The following is a 16,721-nucleotide window of genomic DNA, read 5'->3' on the forward strand; positions in this document are numbered from 1 at the left end:
CATTTATAAACTTGACATGAAAATAATCTCAAAAGATTCACTGATTTGAAAAGGGTCTGTGAATTTGTTCTTGTATTGTTACTGTTGTTGGTGTCATGTACCCTCAGTCGTTTTCTTCAGAGTTCTTTGGAATTCAAGGAGAATATTTTGAAGCTTCCAATTCAACTCAGCTGTTCCCTCCTTACCAGGTCAATTTCTTTCATGCATGGCAATGCCAAAATCCATGCTAGCTGAATAATAAAATGAAAACGTTCACAAAACCATAGACTCTTGGATTATTTTCTATTCACTATAAAAAGCAGAAATTACAGATATATTTTATAACAAAATAGACTTTAAATCATTTATTTTAAATTTATATGACATTTATTCTTTAACATATGTACTTAAATTCTGTCTTATGTACTGTTTGCTTTTTATTCCAATGGCTTCACATTTTCTCATGTTGTTTCTCTAATAAAATAATAAATGGTTTTTTAATTGTACTGTTTTACAATATTATATTAGCTTCAGGTGTACAACAGTGATTCAATATTTTTATAGATTATACTCCATTTAAAGTTATTACAAAATAATGGCTATATTTTCCTGTGGTGGACAATATATCCTTGTATCTTATTTATTTTATACATAGTAGTTTGTATCTCTTAATCCCATATGCATATCTTGCTCCTCCCCCCAGCTTCTCCCCAAACAAACTAGTAACTACTAGTTTGTTCTTTATATCTGTGAGTCTGTTTCTGTTTTGTTATATGTTTTTGTTTGTTTTATTATTTAGATTCCACATTTAAGTGATAACATACAGTATTTGTCTTTCTCTGACTTATATCACTAAGCATAATAACCTCTGGGTCCAACTATGTTGTTGAAAATGGCAGACTTTCATTTCTTATGGCTGAGTAATCCTGTGAATATACGTGTTTGTGTGTGTGTGTGTGTGTGTGTGTGTGTGTGTGTGTGTGTGTGTAATATCTTCCTTATCCATTCATCTGTTGATGGACACTTAGGGTTGCTTCCATATCTTGGCTATTGTAAATAACATTGCTATGAACATTGGGACACAAGTATCTTTTTGTATTAGTGTTTTTGTTTTCTTTGGATATATACCCAGGAGTGGAATTGATAGATCATATGGTAGTTCTAGTTTTAGTTTTTGGAGGAACCTCCACACTGTTCTCCGTAGTGGCTGCACCCACTTACATTCCCACCAACAGTGTAGGAGGGTTCCCTTTCCTCCACATCCTCACCAACATTTGTGATTTGTGGTCTTTTTGATGATGGCCATTCTGACAGGTGTGAGGTGATATCTCATTGTGGTTTTGATCTGCATTTCTGTGATGATTAGTGATGCTGACCTTTTTTTCATGTGCCTGTTGACCATCTGAATATCTTGTTTGGAAAAATGTCTATTAGATCTTTTAAATGGGTTGTTTGTTTTTTGATATTGAGTTGTATGAGCTGTTTATGTGTTTTGGATATCAACCCCTTATTAGTGATATCATTTACAAATATTTTCTCCCATTCAGTAGGTGGTCTTTTCCTTTTGTCAATAGCTTCCTTTGCTGTGCAAAATCCTTTAGGTTTAATTCTGTCCTGTTTAAATTTTTTTTTTGTTTTTGTTTCCTTTGTCTTAGGAGACAGATCCAAAAAAATATTGCTATGATTTATGTCCAAGAGTGTTCTGCCTATGTTCTCTTCTAGGAGTTTTATGGTTTCAGGTCTTAAATTTAGATCTATAATCCACTTTGAGTTTATTTTTATATATTGAGTGAGAAAATATTCTAATCTTATTCTTTTACATGTAGCTGTCCAGTTTTCCCAGCACCACTTACTGAAGAGATTGTCTTTTCTCCACTGTATATTCTGGGCTCCATTGTTGTAGATTAATTGACTGTAGTGTGGGGGTTTATTTCTGGGCTGTCTATGCTGTTCCATTGACCTCTGTGTCTGTTTTTGTGCCAAGACCATGCTATTTTGATTTTTGTAGCTTCATAATATAGTCTGAAATCTGGGAGGAGTGTACATACAGGTTTGTTTCTTTTCTTTCCCTCAAGATTGCTTTGGCAATTTGGAGTCTTTTGTAGGTCCAACTCTTGTTGAAGTGAGACTCTTGTTGAAGTGCGGTCTTGGTTTTTATTTCTTCAGCAACTCTGTCTTTTGATTGGAGAATTTAGTCTATTTACATTTAAAGTAATTATTGATACGTACGTACTTATTGCCATTTTGTTATTTGTTTTCTGGATGTTTTTGCAGTTCTTTATCTTTTCTTTTTAAATTTCTCCCTGTATGGTTTGATGATTTTCTTTAGTGGTATGCTTGTATTCCTTTTTCTCTACTTTTTGTGTATATTGTAGGTTTTTTAATTTGTTTACCAGGGGGTTCATATATATGTTGATGTATAACTATATCAACTTGTTTTAAACAGGTAGCCATTTAAGTTCAAACACATTCTGAAAGAGCTACACTTTTAACTCCCTGACATTTTGTGTTCATGATGTCATATTTTAAATCTTCACATTTATCCCTTTACTGAGTATTGTAGTTATAGTTTGTCTTACATTTTTTTGTCTTTTAATTTTTGTACTTGCTTATTTAAGTGATTGATCCTCAGCCTTTACTATATGTTTGCCTTTACTAGTGGTATTTCTCCTTTCCCATAGATTCTTACTTCTTGTTATAGCCTTTTCTTTTCCATTTAGAGAAGACCTTTAACACTTCTTTTAAGATCAGTTTAGTATTAATGAACTCTTTCAGTTTTTCCTTTTCTTAAAAGTTCATTATCTCTCCTTCAGTTCTAAATCGTAAGCTTGCTGGGTTGCAGGTTTTTCCCTTTCAGCACCTTAAATATACCATGCCACACCCTTCACGCTACAAAGTTTTTGCCGAAAAATCACCTGATAGCCTTATGGGGGTTCCCTTGTACATGACTCTTTGTTTTTCTCTTGCTGCCTTTAGAATTCTCCCTTTATCTATAGTTTTTGCCATTTTAATTATGATATTTCTTGATTTGGGTCCAGTTGAGATCATCTTGTTTGGGACCTTCTGTGCTTCCTGTACCTGGATATCTGTTTCCTTCTTCAGATTTGGGAAGTTTCAGCCATAATTTCATTAAATACATTTTCGACCCCTTTCTCTGTCTCTTAGACTTCTGACTATAATGTGAATGTTGGTATGCTTGAGTTTGTCCCAGAGATCCCTTAATCTGTTCTCATTTTTAAATTTGTTTTTCTTTTTGCTGTTTTGATTGGGTGATTTCCATTATTCTATCTTCCAGATCATTTATGCATTCTTCTCTATCACCAATTTGTTGTTAATTCCTTCTAGCATGTTTTTCATTTCAGTTATTGTAGTCTTCAGTTCTGAATGTCTTTTATATTTTCTAGTTCCTTGTTAAAATTCTCACCATGTTCGTCTATTCTTTTCCCTAAATCAGCATTCTTATTACTAATGCTTTGAACCCTTTATCTGGTACAATATTTATTTCTGTTTTATTAGTTGTTTTTTCAAGGTTTTTCTCTTGCTCTTTCAATTGAAAAATTCCTCTGTCTTCTCATTTTACCTAACATTCTGTCTCTATGAAATTAGATGAAACAGTTATCTACACAGGTCTTGAAGGGGTGTCCCTGTGGGGGACCATGCCTATACAGTCTTCATATGCCCAGTGGTTTTGGTGGGAGACCTGGATCTGACATGAACACAAGTCATGGCTTTGCTTAGAGTGTGCTGGCAGCTGTCTCCTTGGTAGGAAGTGGAGCTGGAGATGGAGAGGCTAGAACCAGAGCCAGGGGTGAGATAGAGCTTCTCTTCAGCTCAGTGGTTGTCACCACTCTATCAGGGGTGGGGCCAGTTTCCTAGTCTCTGGCACAGAAGCCCTGAGGGTCAAGTCCAAGCTGGATCTGTCCCCTTAACTGTCCCCATATCCCAGAATCCCAGGAACCCTTGCCCCAGAGGGGAGCATTGCTGGAGCAAGAGGGGCTGATGCAAAGAGTGCAAAAAGACCTACAAAAACAAATCCAAAACAACTAACAAAATGGCAATAAGAACATACATATCAGTAATTACCTTAAGTGTAAATGGATTAAATGCTCCAACCAAAAGACATAGACTAGCTGAATGGATACAAAAACAATACCCATATATATGCTGTGTACAAGAGACCCACTTCAGACCTAGGGATACATACAGACTGAAAGTGAGGGGTTGGGAAAAGATATTCCATGCAAATGGAAATCAAAAGAAAGCTGGAGTAGCAATTCTCACATCAGACAAAATAAACTTTAAATTAAAGACTGTTGCAAGAGACAAAGAAGGACACTATATAATAATCAAGGGATCAGTCCAAGTGGAAGATATAACAGTTGTAAATATATATACACCCAACATAGGAGCACCGCAATATATAAGGCAAATGCAAACAGCCATAGAAGGAATAATTGACTGTAACACAATAATAGTGAGGGACTTTAACACCCCACTTACATCAATGGACAGATCATGCAGACAGAAAATCAATAAGGAAATACACACCTTAAGTGACACAGTAGACCAGATGGACTTAATTGATATTTACAGAGCATTCCATTTGAAAGTAGCAGAATACACATTCTTTTCAAGTGCACATGGAACATTCTCCAGGATATATCACATGCTGGGCTATGAAGCAAGCCTAGGTAAATTTAAGAAAATTGAAATCATATCAAACATCTTTTCCTACAACAATGCTATGAGATTAGAAGTCAACTACAAAGGAAAAAACTATAAAAAGTGAAAACACATGGAGGCTAAACAATATGCTACTAAGCAACTAATGGATAACTGAAGAAAGAAGAAATAAAAATTATCTAGAGACAAATGAAAATGAAAACACATCAATCCAAAACCTATGGGATGCAGCAAAAGCAATTCTAAGAGGGAATTTTATAGCAAGTAAGTTTATAATCTTACATCAGGAAATAAGAAAAATCACAAATAAACAACCTAACCTTATACCTAAAGCAACTAGAGAAAGAAGAACAAACAAAACCCAAAATTAGCAGAAGGAAAGAAATCATAAAGATCAGAGCAGAAATAAATGAAGTAGAGACTAAGTAAACAGTAGAAAAGATCAATGAAACTAAAAGCTGGTTCTTTGAAAAGATAAACAAAATTGATAAACCTTTAGCCAGACTCATCAAGAAAATAAGGGAGAGGGCTCAATTCAATAAAATTAGAAATGAAAAAGGAGAAGTTACAAGTGACACCACAGAAATACAAAGGATCATAAGAGACTATTACAAGCAACTATATGCCAATAAAATGGACAACCTAGAAGAAATGGACAAATTCTTGGAAAGGTGCAATCTCCCAATACTGAACCAGGAAGAAACAGAAAATGTGAACAGGCCAATCACAAACACTGAAATTGAAAGTGTCATTAAAAAACTCCCAACAAACAAAAGTCCAGATGGCTTCACAGACGAATTCTGTCAAACATTTAGAGAAGAGTTAACAACTATCCTTCTGAAACTATTTCAAAGTATTTCAGAGGAAGGAACACTCCCAAACTCATTCTATGAGGCCACCATCACTCTGATACCAAAACCAGAGAAGATGCAACGTTTAGTATGTGGGTTTTTATATGTCTACATTATTATCACTATTTTACTTATTAAAACTTCAATGTATTTGGAATTTAAAAAAAGAAATCAATTTTTAAGGAATTTCAAAATATAAATATGCTCTTAGGAATTTGGATTGTGAATATTATAGCATATTAATGAATCATAAAGGGACTTTCAATAAGTCATCATTATGATTGTAAATCCATAACTACAATTGTTACTTGGGTTCCACCCAATGTGAATAATGAGGTAATAAGTCACATTTCATTATTTAATTTTTTTTCTTAGTACTATCAAAGTTTTTTGTCAGAAGTAATATAGTATTACTCTTATATTTTGTGATACCTAGAGGGAATATAGAAGGTGAAAAATCTCTCATGAACTAGGCCCGATATCTATTCCATCATTTATAAACCTGTCTAATTAATTCATCCAAATCTGAAATCCTTTTTGCTACTCTCTATATTTTTATGCTACTATATATGTAGTTTTCTTTTGGCCATAGGATTTATAATCTTATATACCACATAAAACAGTTATTTATTGTATTTAATGTTTATTGACTTCTTCTCTCTATATAATGTAATCTTAAGGAAAAGAGTTTTTCTTAACTTGTTAATGATTCTGGAAAAATTTGAATCCATATGCAAAAAGAAATGAAAAATGCTCCATCCCTTGCATCAAATAGAAAAATTACCTCAAAATGGATTATAACCCCAAATGAAAACCTAAAACTACAGAACTTCCAGAAGGAAAAAAATAAGAGAAAACTCCTTGGAACCTCAGGTTGGGCAAAAGTTCTTATACTTGATAGGAAAAATGTGATCTACAAAAGAAAAAAGAAGGTAGAACTTTATCACAAGTTTTTCATGATAAAAACATTGTTGAAAGTAAAAAAATAAGATAGACTGGGAGAATATATTTGCAAAGTATATAGCTGATAAAGAATTTTTATCAAGAATCAATATAGAAATTACAAACCTCAATTTTAGTAAAATATCACACTAAAAATAGGCATGAGGTTTTTGACACCTCACCAGAGAAGTGTATGAAAAGGTATTCAGCATCACTGGTAACTAGGGAAATGCAAATAAAAACCAAGGTAAGATACCATTACACACCATCACAATGGGATGTAAAGAAAATGACAGACACCAAGTTCTGGTGAGGATGCAGACAGTGGGAACAGTCGTCCATTGCTGGTGTGGATTTAAAATGGAATAGCCATTTGAGCAAAGAATGTGTAGCATCTCATAAAAGGAAACACACTCAGAGAAATGAAGTTGAAGGCAGAATGAGATATCAGGACACAAGGAGCAAAATTCTAGAAGTGAAAAAGAAAATACCAAATTGGTAAAGACTTGAAGCAACTGAAACTCACAACTGATCCTGCTGGGAGAACATAAGAATAAAACCACTTTGAGAAGCTCCCAGAAGTATCTGCTATCAAAGAACACACGTAGATCCTATAGCACAGAAACATCAATCCCTGGCTTGTGACCAGTGGCAAACTGTGGAGATACTCATACAAGTGCACAAGAATATTCAGAAAAGCTCTGTGCATTATAGCCCCAAAGTAGAAAGTACCCAGATGTCCATCAGATATTCAGTGGTATCATAGCTCATTCATAAAATGTGAACTTTTTTCAAAATTCACTGTCCATGATAAGTTCTCTTTTCTGTATATGTATTAAACCTCATTTAAAAGCTAAACAAAAGTCCATGTTATATATGATTGGTTAACTTTATACAGGGCAATAAAACGATATTATCTTTAAAAAAATAAATAAAAGTAAGCATACAATTGCCATATGATCCGAAAACCTCACTCTGATGTATTGATCCCAATAAAAGTTAAATTCGTATTCACAGAAAACCTTTTCACAAATGCTTAGAGCAGTTTTATTCACGTTCACCCCAAACTCAAAGTTCCAACGTCCTTCAATGGGTAGATGGATAAACTAACTCGTACGTTTATGCAATGGTCTGCTATTTGTCAATACAAAGGAAAAAAGTACTGTACAGTTAACATAGATACTTGTGGAATACTTTATGCTAATTTAGGTGAGCAAGATCCAGAAGGCAATATAAGAATGATTCCCTTTATAAGCCTTTCTGGGAAAGCAAAACAACAGGGGCAGAAAACAAATAGCAGCTATCATAAGACAGGTGGGCAATCACCTTTGAGCAGTAAATTACTGTAATGGGTACCAACAGCTGAGGGGAGCCTGAGGGGAGTTATAAAAATATATTTACCGTCATCATGATTGTGTCTCACTGTGTTATGTGTCATGTTTTCATTGCACACAGGCACATGACATACCTCATCACAGTGCATGTTTTTGAAAGTTAAAGACGATATTTTACTTATTTAGGGACTTGAACCTTGATATTAACTAACAATATCATAATTTTAAAAAATTTTACACATTTATGTGGGAATATTTTGTAATTTTTTCTTTTCATATAATATGGCTAATCCTCACTCCTGGACAATGGTTTCAGTGTGTCCGATTTCACCATTTTTAATAAAGTCACATTTCACTCTGCTCTTGAAAGGCTATCACAGAAAGGCCCCATCTGTGGCTAGGCTCCTGGTTTCCCCTAAGTCAGCACCAAAGAACAATCAAAGACAGGAACAAAGATTCATTTGTTGATACAAAGAATGAATATTATAGACCATTATAACATAATGTCAGTTACACACCTGTCAGCAGTGTCTAGAGAATTATTAAGCCATAATAAAGTTTCAAAAAGTAACTCAGAAAAAGTAGAGCTAGTTACAATTTTGCAGAACAGGTAAGGTTTGTTTTGTTTTGTTTTGTTTTTTAATAAAAATCTTTAAATGATCCCTTATGATGGTTGTAGTAGAAAATTTAACTGACACTATAAAGCTGGGGTTCAAAAGATTTTGCTTGCCTGGGACTTTGTTTATCATAAATTTCATCATTAAACGTTTACCTTTAGAAAAGACTTCACATGAAAGACAGAAAGCTGATATTTCAGATGCAGGAGAAAGTACATTATTTTTGTGAGTAGTTGTATTTTAGGGAAAACAAATTCATAAAAGAACATTTACCTGAAAATGGGAGACATGAAGTAGCTATTCTATTTTTATTTTTAATAGGCCTACTTATAATACATAGAAATTTTGTCAGGTATACTAAAGTCTGATAAAAAATATTTACTGTTCAAATTCAAAATATAAATGGAAATATGAGTTTGTTATACTTCTTAAATAGCAATAAGTTTGTAAGCATTTTACCAGTATCTGTTTGGATTCAAAGGGGTAATATGCTGATATTACCCTGGCTTTAGCTTTATTTTTTTTCTTTAAAGGTTATTCCACAAGGTTATTCTATAAAAACCTTGTGGAATATTTTGTTATTCTATATCAATACTTCTCTGGGTGTTCTATAACTTGACTTTAAATAATAGGTATTCGTTTCAAACTTTTCACTAATTTTCACACTAATGTGCTTTTGCTCTATTATAAAATGTCTGATTTCATTGAGAAACTGAATCTTATTAGTGAGAGAATAGGAATTGTAAAACAGCAAGAAGAAGCTCTCATTTATTGCTGGTGGAAATGCAAAATGGTACAGCCACTTTGGAAGATAGTTTGGCAGTTTCTTACAAATCTAAACATTGTCTTGCAATACAATTCAGTAACTATGCCTCTAAGTATTTACCCAACTGATTTGAAAACATATCCACACAAAAACCTGCATGTGAATGTTTATAGCAGCTTTATTCATAATTGCAAAAACTGGAAGCAACCGAGATATCTTTAATAGGTGAAAGGAAAAACACTACTACACATCCATTCAACGAAATACTATTTGTCCATTAAAAGAAACTTGCTATTAAGCCACAAAAGGACATGGATCAACCTTAAATGCATATTGGAAGTAAAAGAAACTGGTCTGAAAATGCTACACACTGTATGATTCCAATTGTATGATATTCTGGAAAAGGTAAATCTGTTAAAAAAAATCAGCTGTCAAAGGTTTGGGTAGAGGAAACTATGACTTTAATCGGTAAGGCACATGGATTTTTTTTTAGTGGGGGTGGTGAAATAGTGGATGCAGGACATGCATTTGTCCAAACCTATAGCATTTTATAGCACAAAGAGTGAATCTTAATACATGCAATTTAAAAAATCATTTAGGAGCTCAAGGATGACAGTTTGGGGTGCAGAATGTGACAACACAGTCTAACAGTGTCATCCACGTTCGGTGGATGGCAGGATCCAGGTGTCCTAGTGTTGGAGAGGAGGTTACAGATAAGCAAAAAGAGGAGCTCTGACATGCCCCTGGTGGTAACGGACTGGAGTGGGAGACAGGAGACGTCGGTATGAACTCGTATGAACTTAATACCGATACAGATGATTGCATACAGCTATAATTATAGATATCTGTATTTTCACGAGTTAGTATACTTGCATACATGTCCTTTCTCTGTCAGCTGAGTGTCTAAAAGCAATGTCACTCCAGTGCTGATGGCTACACTTAGCTCTCATATCTTGGTGTCTAATATTATTGTCTAGTAAAAGGAAACAGGTCTTTTAGAGAGATGGATGATTCTAGGACTGGGCAGGAAATACACAAGATGAGCCTGGAATATCTTTTAGTGCAAGAAAGAAAGAAAGTGCTAAAAAAAAATGATGGGAGTTTGTCAGGGACACAGAAGCCAATCGAAAGATCACCTGATGTTCAAAGCTAGTAATGTTTAAGCAAAATTATAAATAATGTATCACTGGATTAGAGTCTAAAATAAATATCCGTGAGCTCATACTGATATAAGTAAATGATTGAATAAATATATAAGGAAGAAGAGGTAAATTTTTCGTGCAGAAGAATTCCCAATAATGTATGCAGATAGTCTGTTTTCCAGGAGGTGGAACATAGATAAACTCTCCACCCCTTAAGTGTTGGCTACACGTAGCAAGTTCCTTCCAAAGAGTACAGTATGGAGAAGGGGACAGGGGGAGGAATTTACTAGTGAATAAATCTGACCAACGCTACCTCAGCCAGGTGATCAAGGTTAACATCTTAGTGATAAGATAAGGCGAGTCGATCATACATATACTCTCGGTATCATGTGACAGTTATGGCACTTTACCTCTGTGGTCTTCTCCCCAAAACACAACCCCAGTCTAATTGTAAGAAGAACGTTAGACACATCCTGCTTGAGGGGAATTCTATAAAATACCCGACCGGTACTCAGCAAAACTGTCAAGGTCATCTAACACAAGGAAAGTCTCAGAAACTGTCACAGTCAAGAGAAGTCTAAGGAGAAATGAAGTCTAAATGTAATGTGGGATCCTGGAACAGAAAAAAGATGTTAAGTAAAAACTGAGGAAATCTGAATAAATTATGGACTTTAGTTAGTGATCATCAATATTGATTGATATAACAATATCAATATGCATTATAGCTGATGTGTCATATAAATATAAAATGGGGAAACTGGCTGCACTTTATCTTTGCAATTTTTTGGAAATCTAAAACTTCTCTAAAATTATTTTTGAAAGTAAGAAGAGATAAAGAAAAATGGAAAATATGGACCAATGAAATGTACAGATTTGATGTATATGGAACATTGAGCCATATGACCATATCTAAGATTACGAACAAGAAAACTTGGCAGGAGTATATAATGTTGACTTTATTAATTGAAATCTCTTCAAGATGACACACAATTTTAGGTGTCATGAATCTTGTTAAATTTTTCAAAGTATAAGATACAGTGGAGGAACTAAGTGTAGTGTACAGTAGCCCTTTTGCACATTTTCCCCAAAATCAATGGGAACAAAATATTTAGTATAACTTCTGAATAAAAAATTTGAAATAGTTATTACTCTCACAGAAACTTGCTCTAATATTTTATGTGGGAAAAAAGTTGTATATTCTAGAAAGAAATGGTTAATAGAGTTGCTTTAAGAAGTAAGATCCATTTAAATTTATAAGATAAAGATAGAGGTTGGCAATTAAAAGAAGATATAAATTCCTATAGAAATTGTGAATATTTTGCTTAGGAAAAATTTGGTGCAGGGAAGATAAAAGCATTCAAGAGAATGAGCTTTATTAAAAGTATTTATTCATCACTGAATCTAAGGGACCTTCAAACAGGGGGACTACAGAGAGACTGCAGTCCAGGAAACGTTTTCCATTGCTCCTTTTTCCCTCTGATATCTGCTGCTTTCAGCACCAAACTGCATGTAACTGTTGCATACTCACGAATCCTTTTGAAAAAATTCATTGTGAGATTGGCTGTTTGGTCTAAGAGATGACAGTCATCTACCTGGTGACTTTTCGTTCAGTAGCTCGAGTTGCTTTTCTGGCTGACTCGGACAAAAACATTAAACTTAATCTTGTTAACGTAAGTTAATTATTCACAGTACAGGTATGTTTGGAGTCTAGAGTCAGGTGACATATTTTAATTGAAAATACGTGATTGCGAATTCAGCCTCGTCCGTTCTTAGAATAGCTTCCTGTTCCATCTGAAGATCTTCCTTCCTGTGGTAACCCGTAAGGCTCCAGAGACATCACACGGTCCAAAATGTCATGTAGTGACATGTTATTTCCTCCGGACATCATCATCTCAGGATGGACTCCACTGAGTCTCCACGCACTGCCTCTGCTGCGTGGTGGCTAACTTCGTTTCCACTTGAGAGCCAGTGTCCATCACTGCAGGCGCCAGAGCCCCTTCCCAGACTTCAGCAAGAGTCCTCCAAGGAAATCTCGCTGTGCGTTGAGGCCTCTCACGTCTCCGGTTTTAATTCAACTCCCCCGCCCCAGCTAGAAGCTCTGCAGCTTCTCTTTCAGCCCCTGCCCTCCCTGAATCCTGCCTTTGCCCCCAGCATGTACCCCAAGTGGGCGAAAGCCTCAGGGAAACACGTGGGTGCCGGGACCCCGATTCTCAGGTTCCATTCTCTCCTGCCGCTTCTACGACTACCTGAGGCCTCCTCCCGCTGTCTCACCTGCAGGGTGTGTGGTTCTTCTCACTTGCGTGTCTAGTTATTCTCACCTGGGCACCGGTCTGTTACAGATTACTCAGTCTGGCCAGAAAATGGAGATTCTATCTCTTTAAAAAGAGGAAGAAAATCTTTTTATGGAAGGATCTTCTACACAAAAAGCATGCAAACCCTAAGTAAACACTCGATGAGTTATAACAATGAACACAGCTGTGTAAACAAGACATAGGCAAGAAAGAGGATTGCGGACTTCCCTGGCGGTCCAGTGGTTAAGACTCCGTGCTTCCTGTGCAGGGGGTGCGGGTTCGGGCCCTGGTTAGGGAACCAAGATGCCACGTAGCGTGGCCAAAACAAAAAACAAAACCCCAAAAGACCCAGGGGATTTCCAGAGACACATAATTCTCTCTTGCACATCTCCCATCTTCTGTCTAATATAATATACCCACAAGTAACCAATTTTTTGAGTTCTACTTAGGTTCAAACTTGACTTTTGAAAACGAAATAATTTACATAAATTTGTGAAGACAGTTATACAGGATGTATTTTGTGTGTGGCTGACTTTTTTATTCAACATTATGTTAGCAAGATTCATCAAATGGTGTGCAAAGTACTGGTTTATTAGTTTTTATTGCTGTATTTTCAGGTATGGATATGTACGAGATTATCAATTTCTTGCCTTTGGGTACTTGGGTTGTGTCCATGCTGGTGGCTGTGAATATTCTAGAACATGTCTTCATACATGCTAACACTTCCTTTCAACCTTCTGAGCTGTTCGTGGGACGTTTCTCCCAGAGGCGGCCCCTTCAACCTGTCAGCATGGGCATTAATGCAAGGTTTCTGCAGATAAGTTATCTTAGTTTTTCTTTTACTTCTGGGGAGACAGGTAGGCAATACATTTTGCCTTTATTTTTGAAGGAAATTTTTTCCGGATATAGAATTCTATGCCTGGTCATATTGACCTCCTTATACATTTTAACAAGTATCTGTTAAAAGAAGCCATATTCTCAAGGTAGCAATTACTACTAAGATAAAAATAAGTGCTTTTTGATATTTCAAGCCTTAGACAATGAGAGCTGGAATTTATGTTTTAGTCTAGACCTGTATAAGTAATCACATTGTTAAAATAAACTTGTCCTAAAATATCACTTTCAGCAAAACTTTAGAAATTAATTTGATTATTATGTTTGCATTTAGAAATTGACTGGTACTCAGTTACATATTAACGTGAATCTTATTTATCATGATTAGAGATATTTTAATTATGGTTTACATGAAATAATTTATAATTCCAGGGAATTAGAAACTGTATATTTGTTTGATAATTTGCTTCTTCAGATCAAATTACCGAAACACTCTTTTTTGTTGTTGTAAAGTTGAATTGAGAAGTATTAAAATTCCCATTTAACTTTCAAAGGTTATTTTATGCAAATTAACTTTATTCCATATAATGTTCTATAAAAAATTTCATCAGATTAGAATTTTACTTTTCACATGAGCATATTAAATCGTACAGAGCTAAACCAACCCCAGTTATACATGATCAATTTATAGCATTCTTTTGTATTGAAACTACTGTATCAAGAGAAAGGAAGATAATAAAACTTTGTGTTAGTCAGAACTCTTGGTTTCCCACTACAAAATCCAAATTAATTCTAATCTTATGTTTAAAAAAAAACAACGAATCAATTGTTCACCTGAATATATTATGAGAAATCGTGGGGGAATTTAACCTTAGGGATGGTTGAAACCCACGTGCCTAGACATTGTAAATATCTCTTCCTTCTTTTTTCATCCCTGCCTCTTCCTGAATGTTGCCTTCATTCATGAAGCCTAGCTCTCCTAAAGGCAGGCTTGCCTCTTTACAACTTCTAAGCCAGAAAAGAGTCTTGTCTATAAATCTAACCAGCAAAATGTCCAGGAAAGACTTTAATGTCTCAGCTCATCATCTCTGGACCAATCACTATGATGTGAGTGGAGTGTTAGAATTACTCCAAGTTTGGTTAGATGCCCACGTCTGAAGTCAGGGGCTGGTTGGCAAGCCGAAACAGGATCACTTGGTTAGCGCAAGAAAAAAGCAGTTCCTCATATAAAGGAGGGAGGCTGTTACCGAATTTCCAGAGAAAAAGAAGTGCATACACTTCATATATAATAACTCTCAGTGATAATATTTTGCACTGAGAAATACACCATGGCAGAAATCCTATTCTTACAATTCAAGAGTTTTATGTGAGATTGAACTCATTTACAATGACTAATTTCCACAGAACCACATAGGAGTAGGCGTAATATCACACTAACGCTAGAGTTCTAACATTTCATGTTTTTCTGTGTTTTATCCTCTTCTTTTATCCTTTTCTCACCAGTATCTTTTCTTTCCCACTGTCATGATAAATCTCAAGAGAAAACTAGAAAATTCATTACATGTCAGTCAACATTGACTATAATGATCAATAAGAAACTAACAGCCCACTACGCATGGTCCTGGCTGGCAAAAGCACTAGATAAGCATCTGTTGGTACCACTAAAAGGGTATCATTTTATTATGTCTTCCCACTTTTAACTGCCTCTGAGACAAGGGGAATGAAGCATCACTTGTGGGTATTTTTCCCATCATCTCATTTTGCCAAGGACAGAAATACGAAGGCGATAAAGAGGAGAGGCTGGTGGTGAGGAGATAAAGTAACGACGCACTGAAGATAATGTCCAGCAGCAGTAGGTGTTGGACGGATACAAGTGAGCCGCAGGGGCCTTGTACCCGCCCTCCTAGGACCTCGCAGAAAAATGCTGCTGTCAAAGCCTGTTCACCTCAAATAATGACACACTACGTGGAGTACTATTTTGAAAAGACCTTCAAGGATGTCCAGTGACAGAAGCCTATGAAATGGGTTAAGTGGGGCATCTCTGATGGTATTTTTCTGCAAACTTTCTTTCCAGGGTGCAGGATTTCATGAACTTATTATTTTGGAGCTCACATATGCTGGTACAACTTTATAAGAGTTAGAATATAGTATGCATCAGGGACTTTTGTAATGAAAAGGGGCGATTTCCCATACCAAAAAAATGTATAGTAAGAAAAATGACTCAGGGTAACTCCCTTAACTTTGCAAGTTACAAGTACTGGATACTTATATTTAAATCTGAAAGATGTTTCTGTAACATAAGTTTATTAATTTAAAATATAAAAGATTTCTATTTGAAAATAAAATTTTTAATTAGGAGAATTTTTTTTTTTCCACAGGAAGCTGTTCACTTATTCATACTAGCTTAAAGCATTATAAAAAAAAGAAAAGAGTTGCAGACCATATAAATGTATGAACAGAGTAGAATATGAATTCATTTTTACCATCACATATTACAGTTGTGGTTTATAGAACATTATTTTAGAGGTCGAAGAAATCAGACTTTCCCTTGTATATTATAATGTGCATGTTTTTTATAACCAGTTTAGAAAGTGAAATTGAAAAAGGCATTGGGATTTCTATATATTTATATCTGAACAAGTACATTAATAGTCTATGTCCATAAAGCAATAAATAAGAATAAAGTTGTAAAAAAATAACTGATATGGGTCTAAATATCTAGTATATAAAATTATATATACACTCATAAAAATGTGCAAAAGTGTGTTTCACATCATAAAGTCCGCACAATGGTATTCTGACCACCCCCAGAACACTGCAACTAGTATTCACCTAAATGTTTTAAATAAGGAAATTAACAAAAATGTAATAAATTAATGTAACTGTTTAAAGCCTAAATTCAGAATTGTTTAATACTGTATTCTTATTGGGAGCTTAGTATATATTAAGGGATTTACATACATCATCTCATTTTATCCTCATTTCAAAGGAGATTTCTACTTTAATCCTCAGTTCTGAGAAAAGGAAATGCAAGTTTAGATAGACTAAACAATTTCCCCAACATAAAGCAAAAACAAAACTATTCAGTGCCTGGCTCTGAATCCATTTTTTCTTATTACAAAGTTGATGTTTTTAACCTTTTATTGTAGATGTTTCTACTACTTGTATTCTACTCAGATTTGATTAGTATGTAACATGAGACATACCTGTGGAGGGATCATATTTTAAAACGAGTTTGACTTTGGAAGACTCAAGATGCAGTTCATCTGTCTCTGTCTAAAA

This window comes from Kogia breviceps, chromosome 8, assembly GCF_026419965.1.
Source record: "Kogia breviceps isolate mKogBre1 chromosome 8, mKogBre1 haplotype 1, whole genome shotgun sequence".
Classification (NCBI taxonomy): domain Eukaryota; kingdom Metazoa; phylum Chordata; class Mammalia; order Artiodactyla; family Physeteridae; genus Kogia; species Kogia breviceps.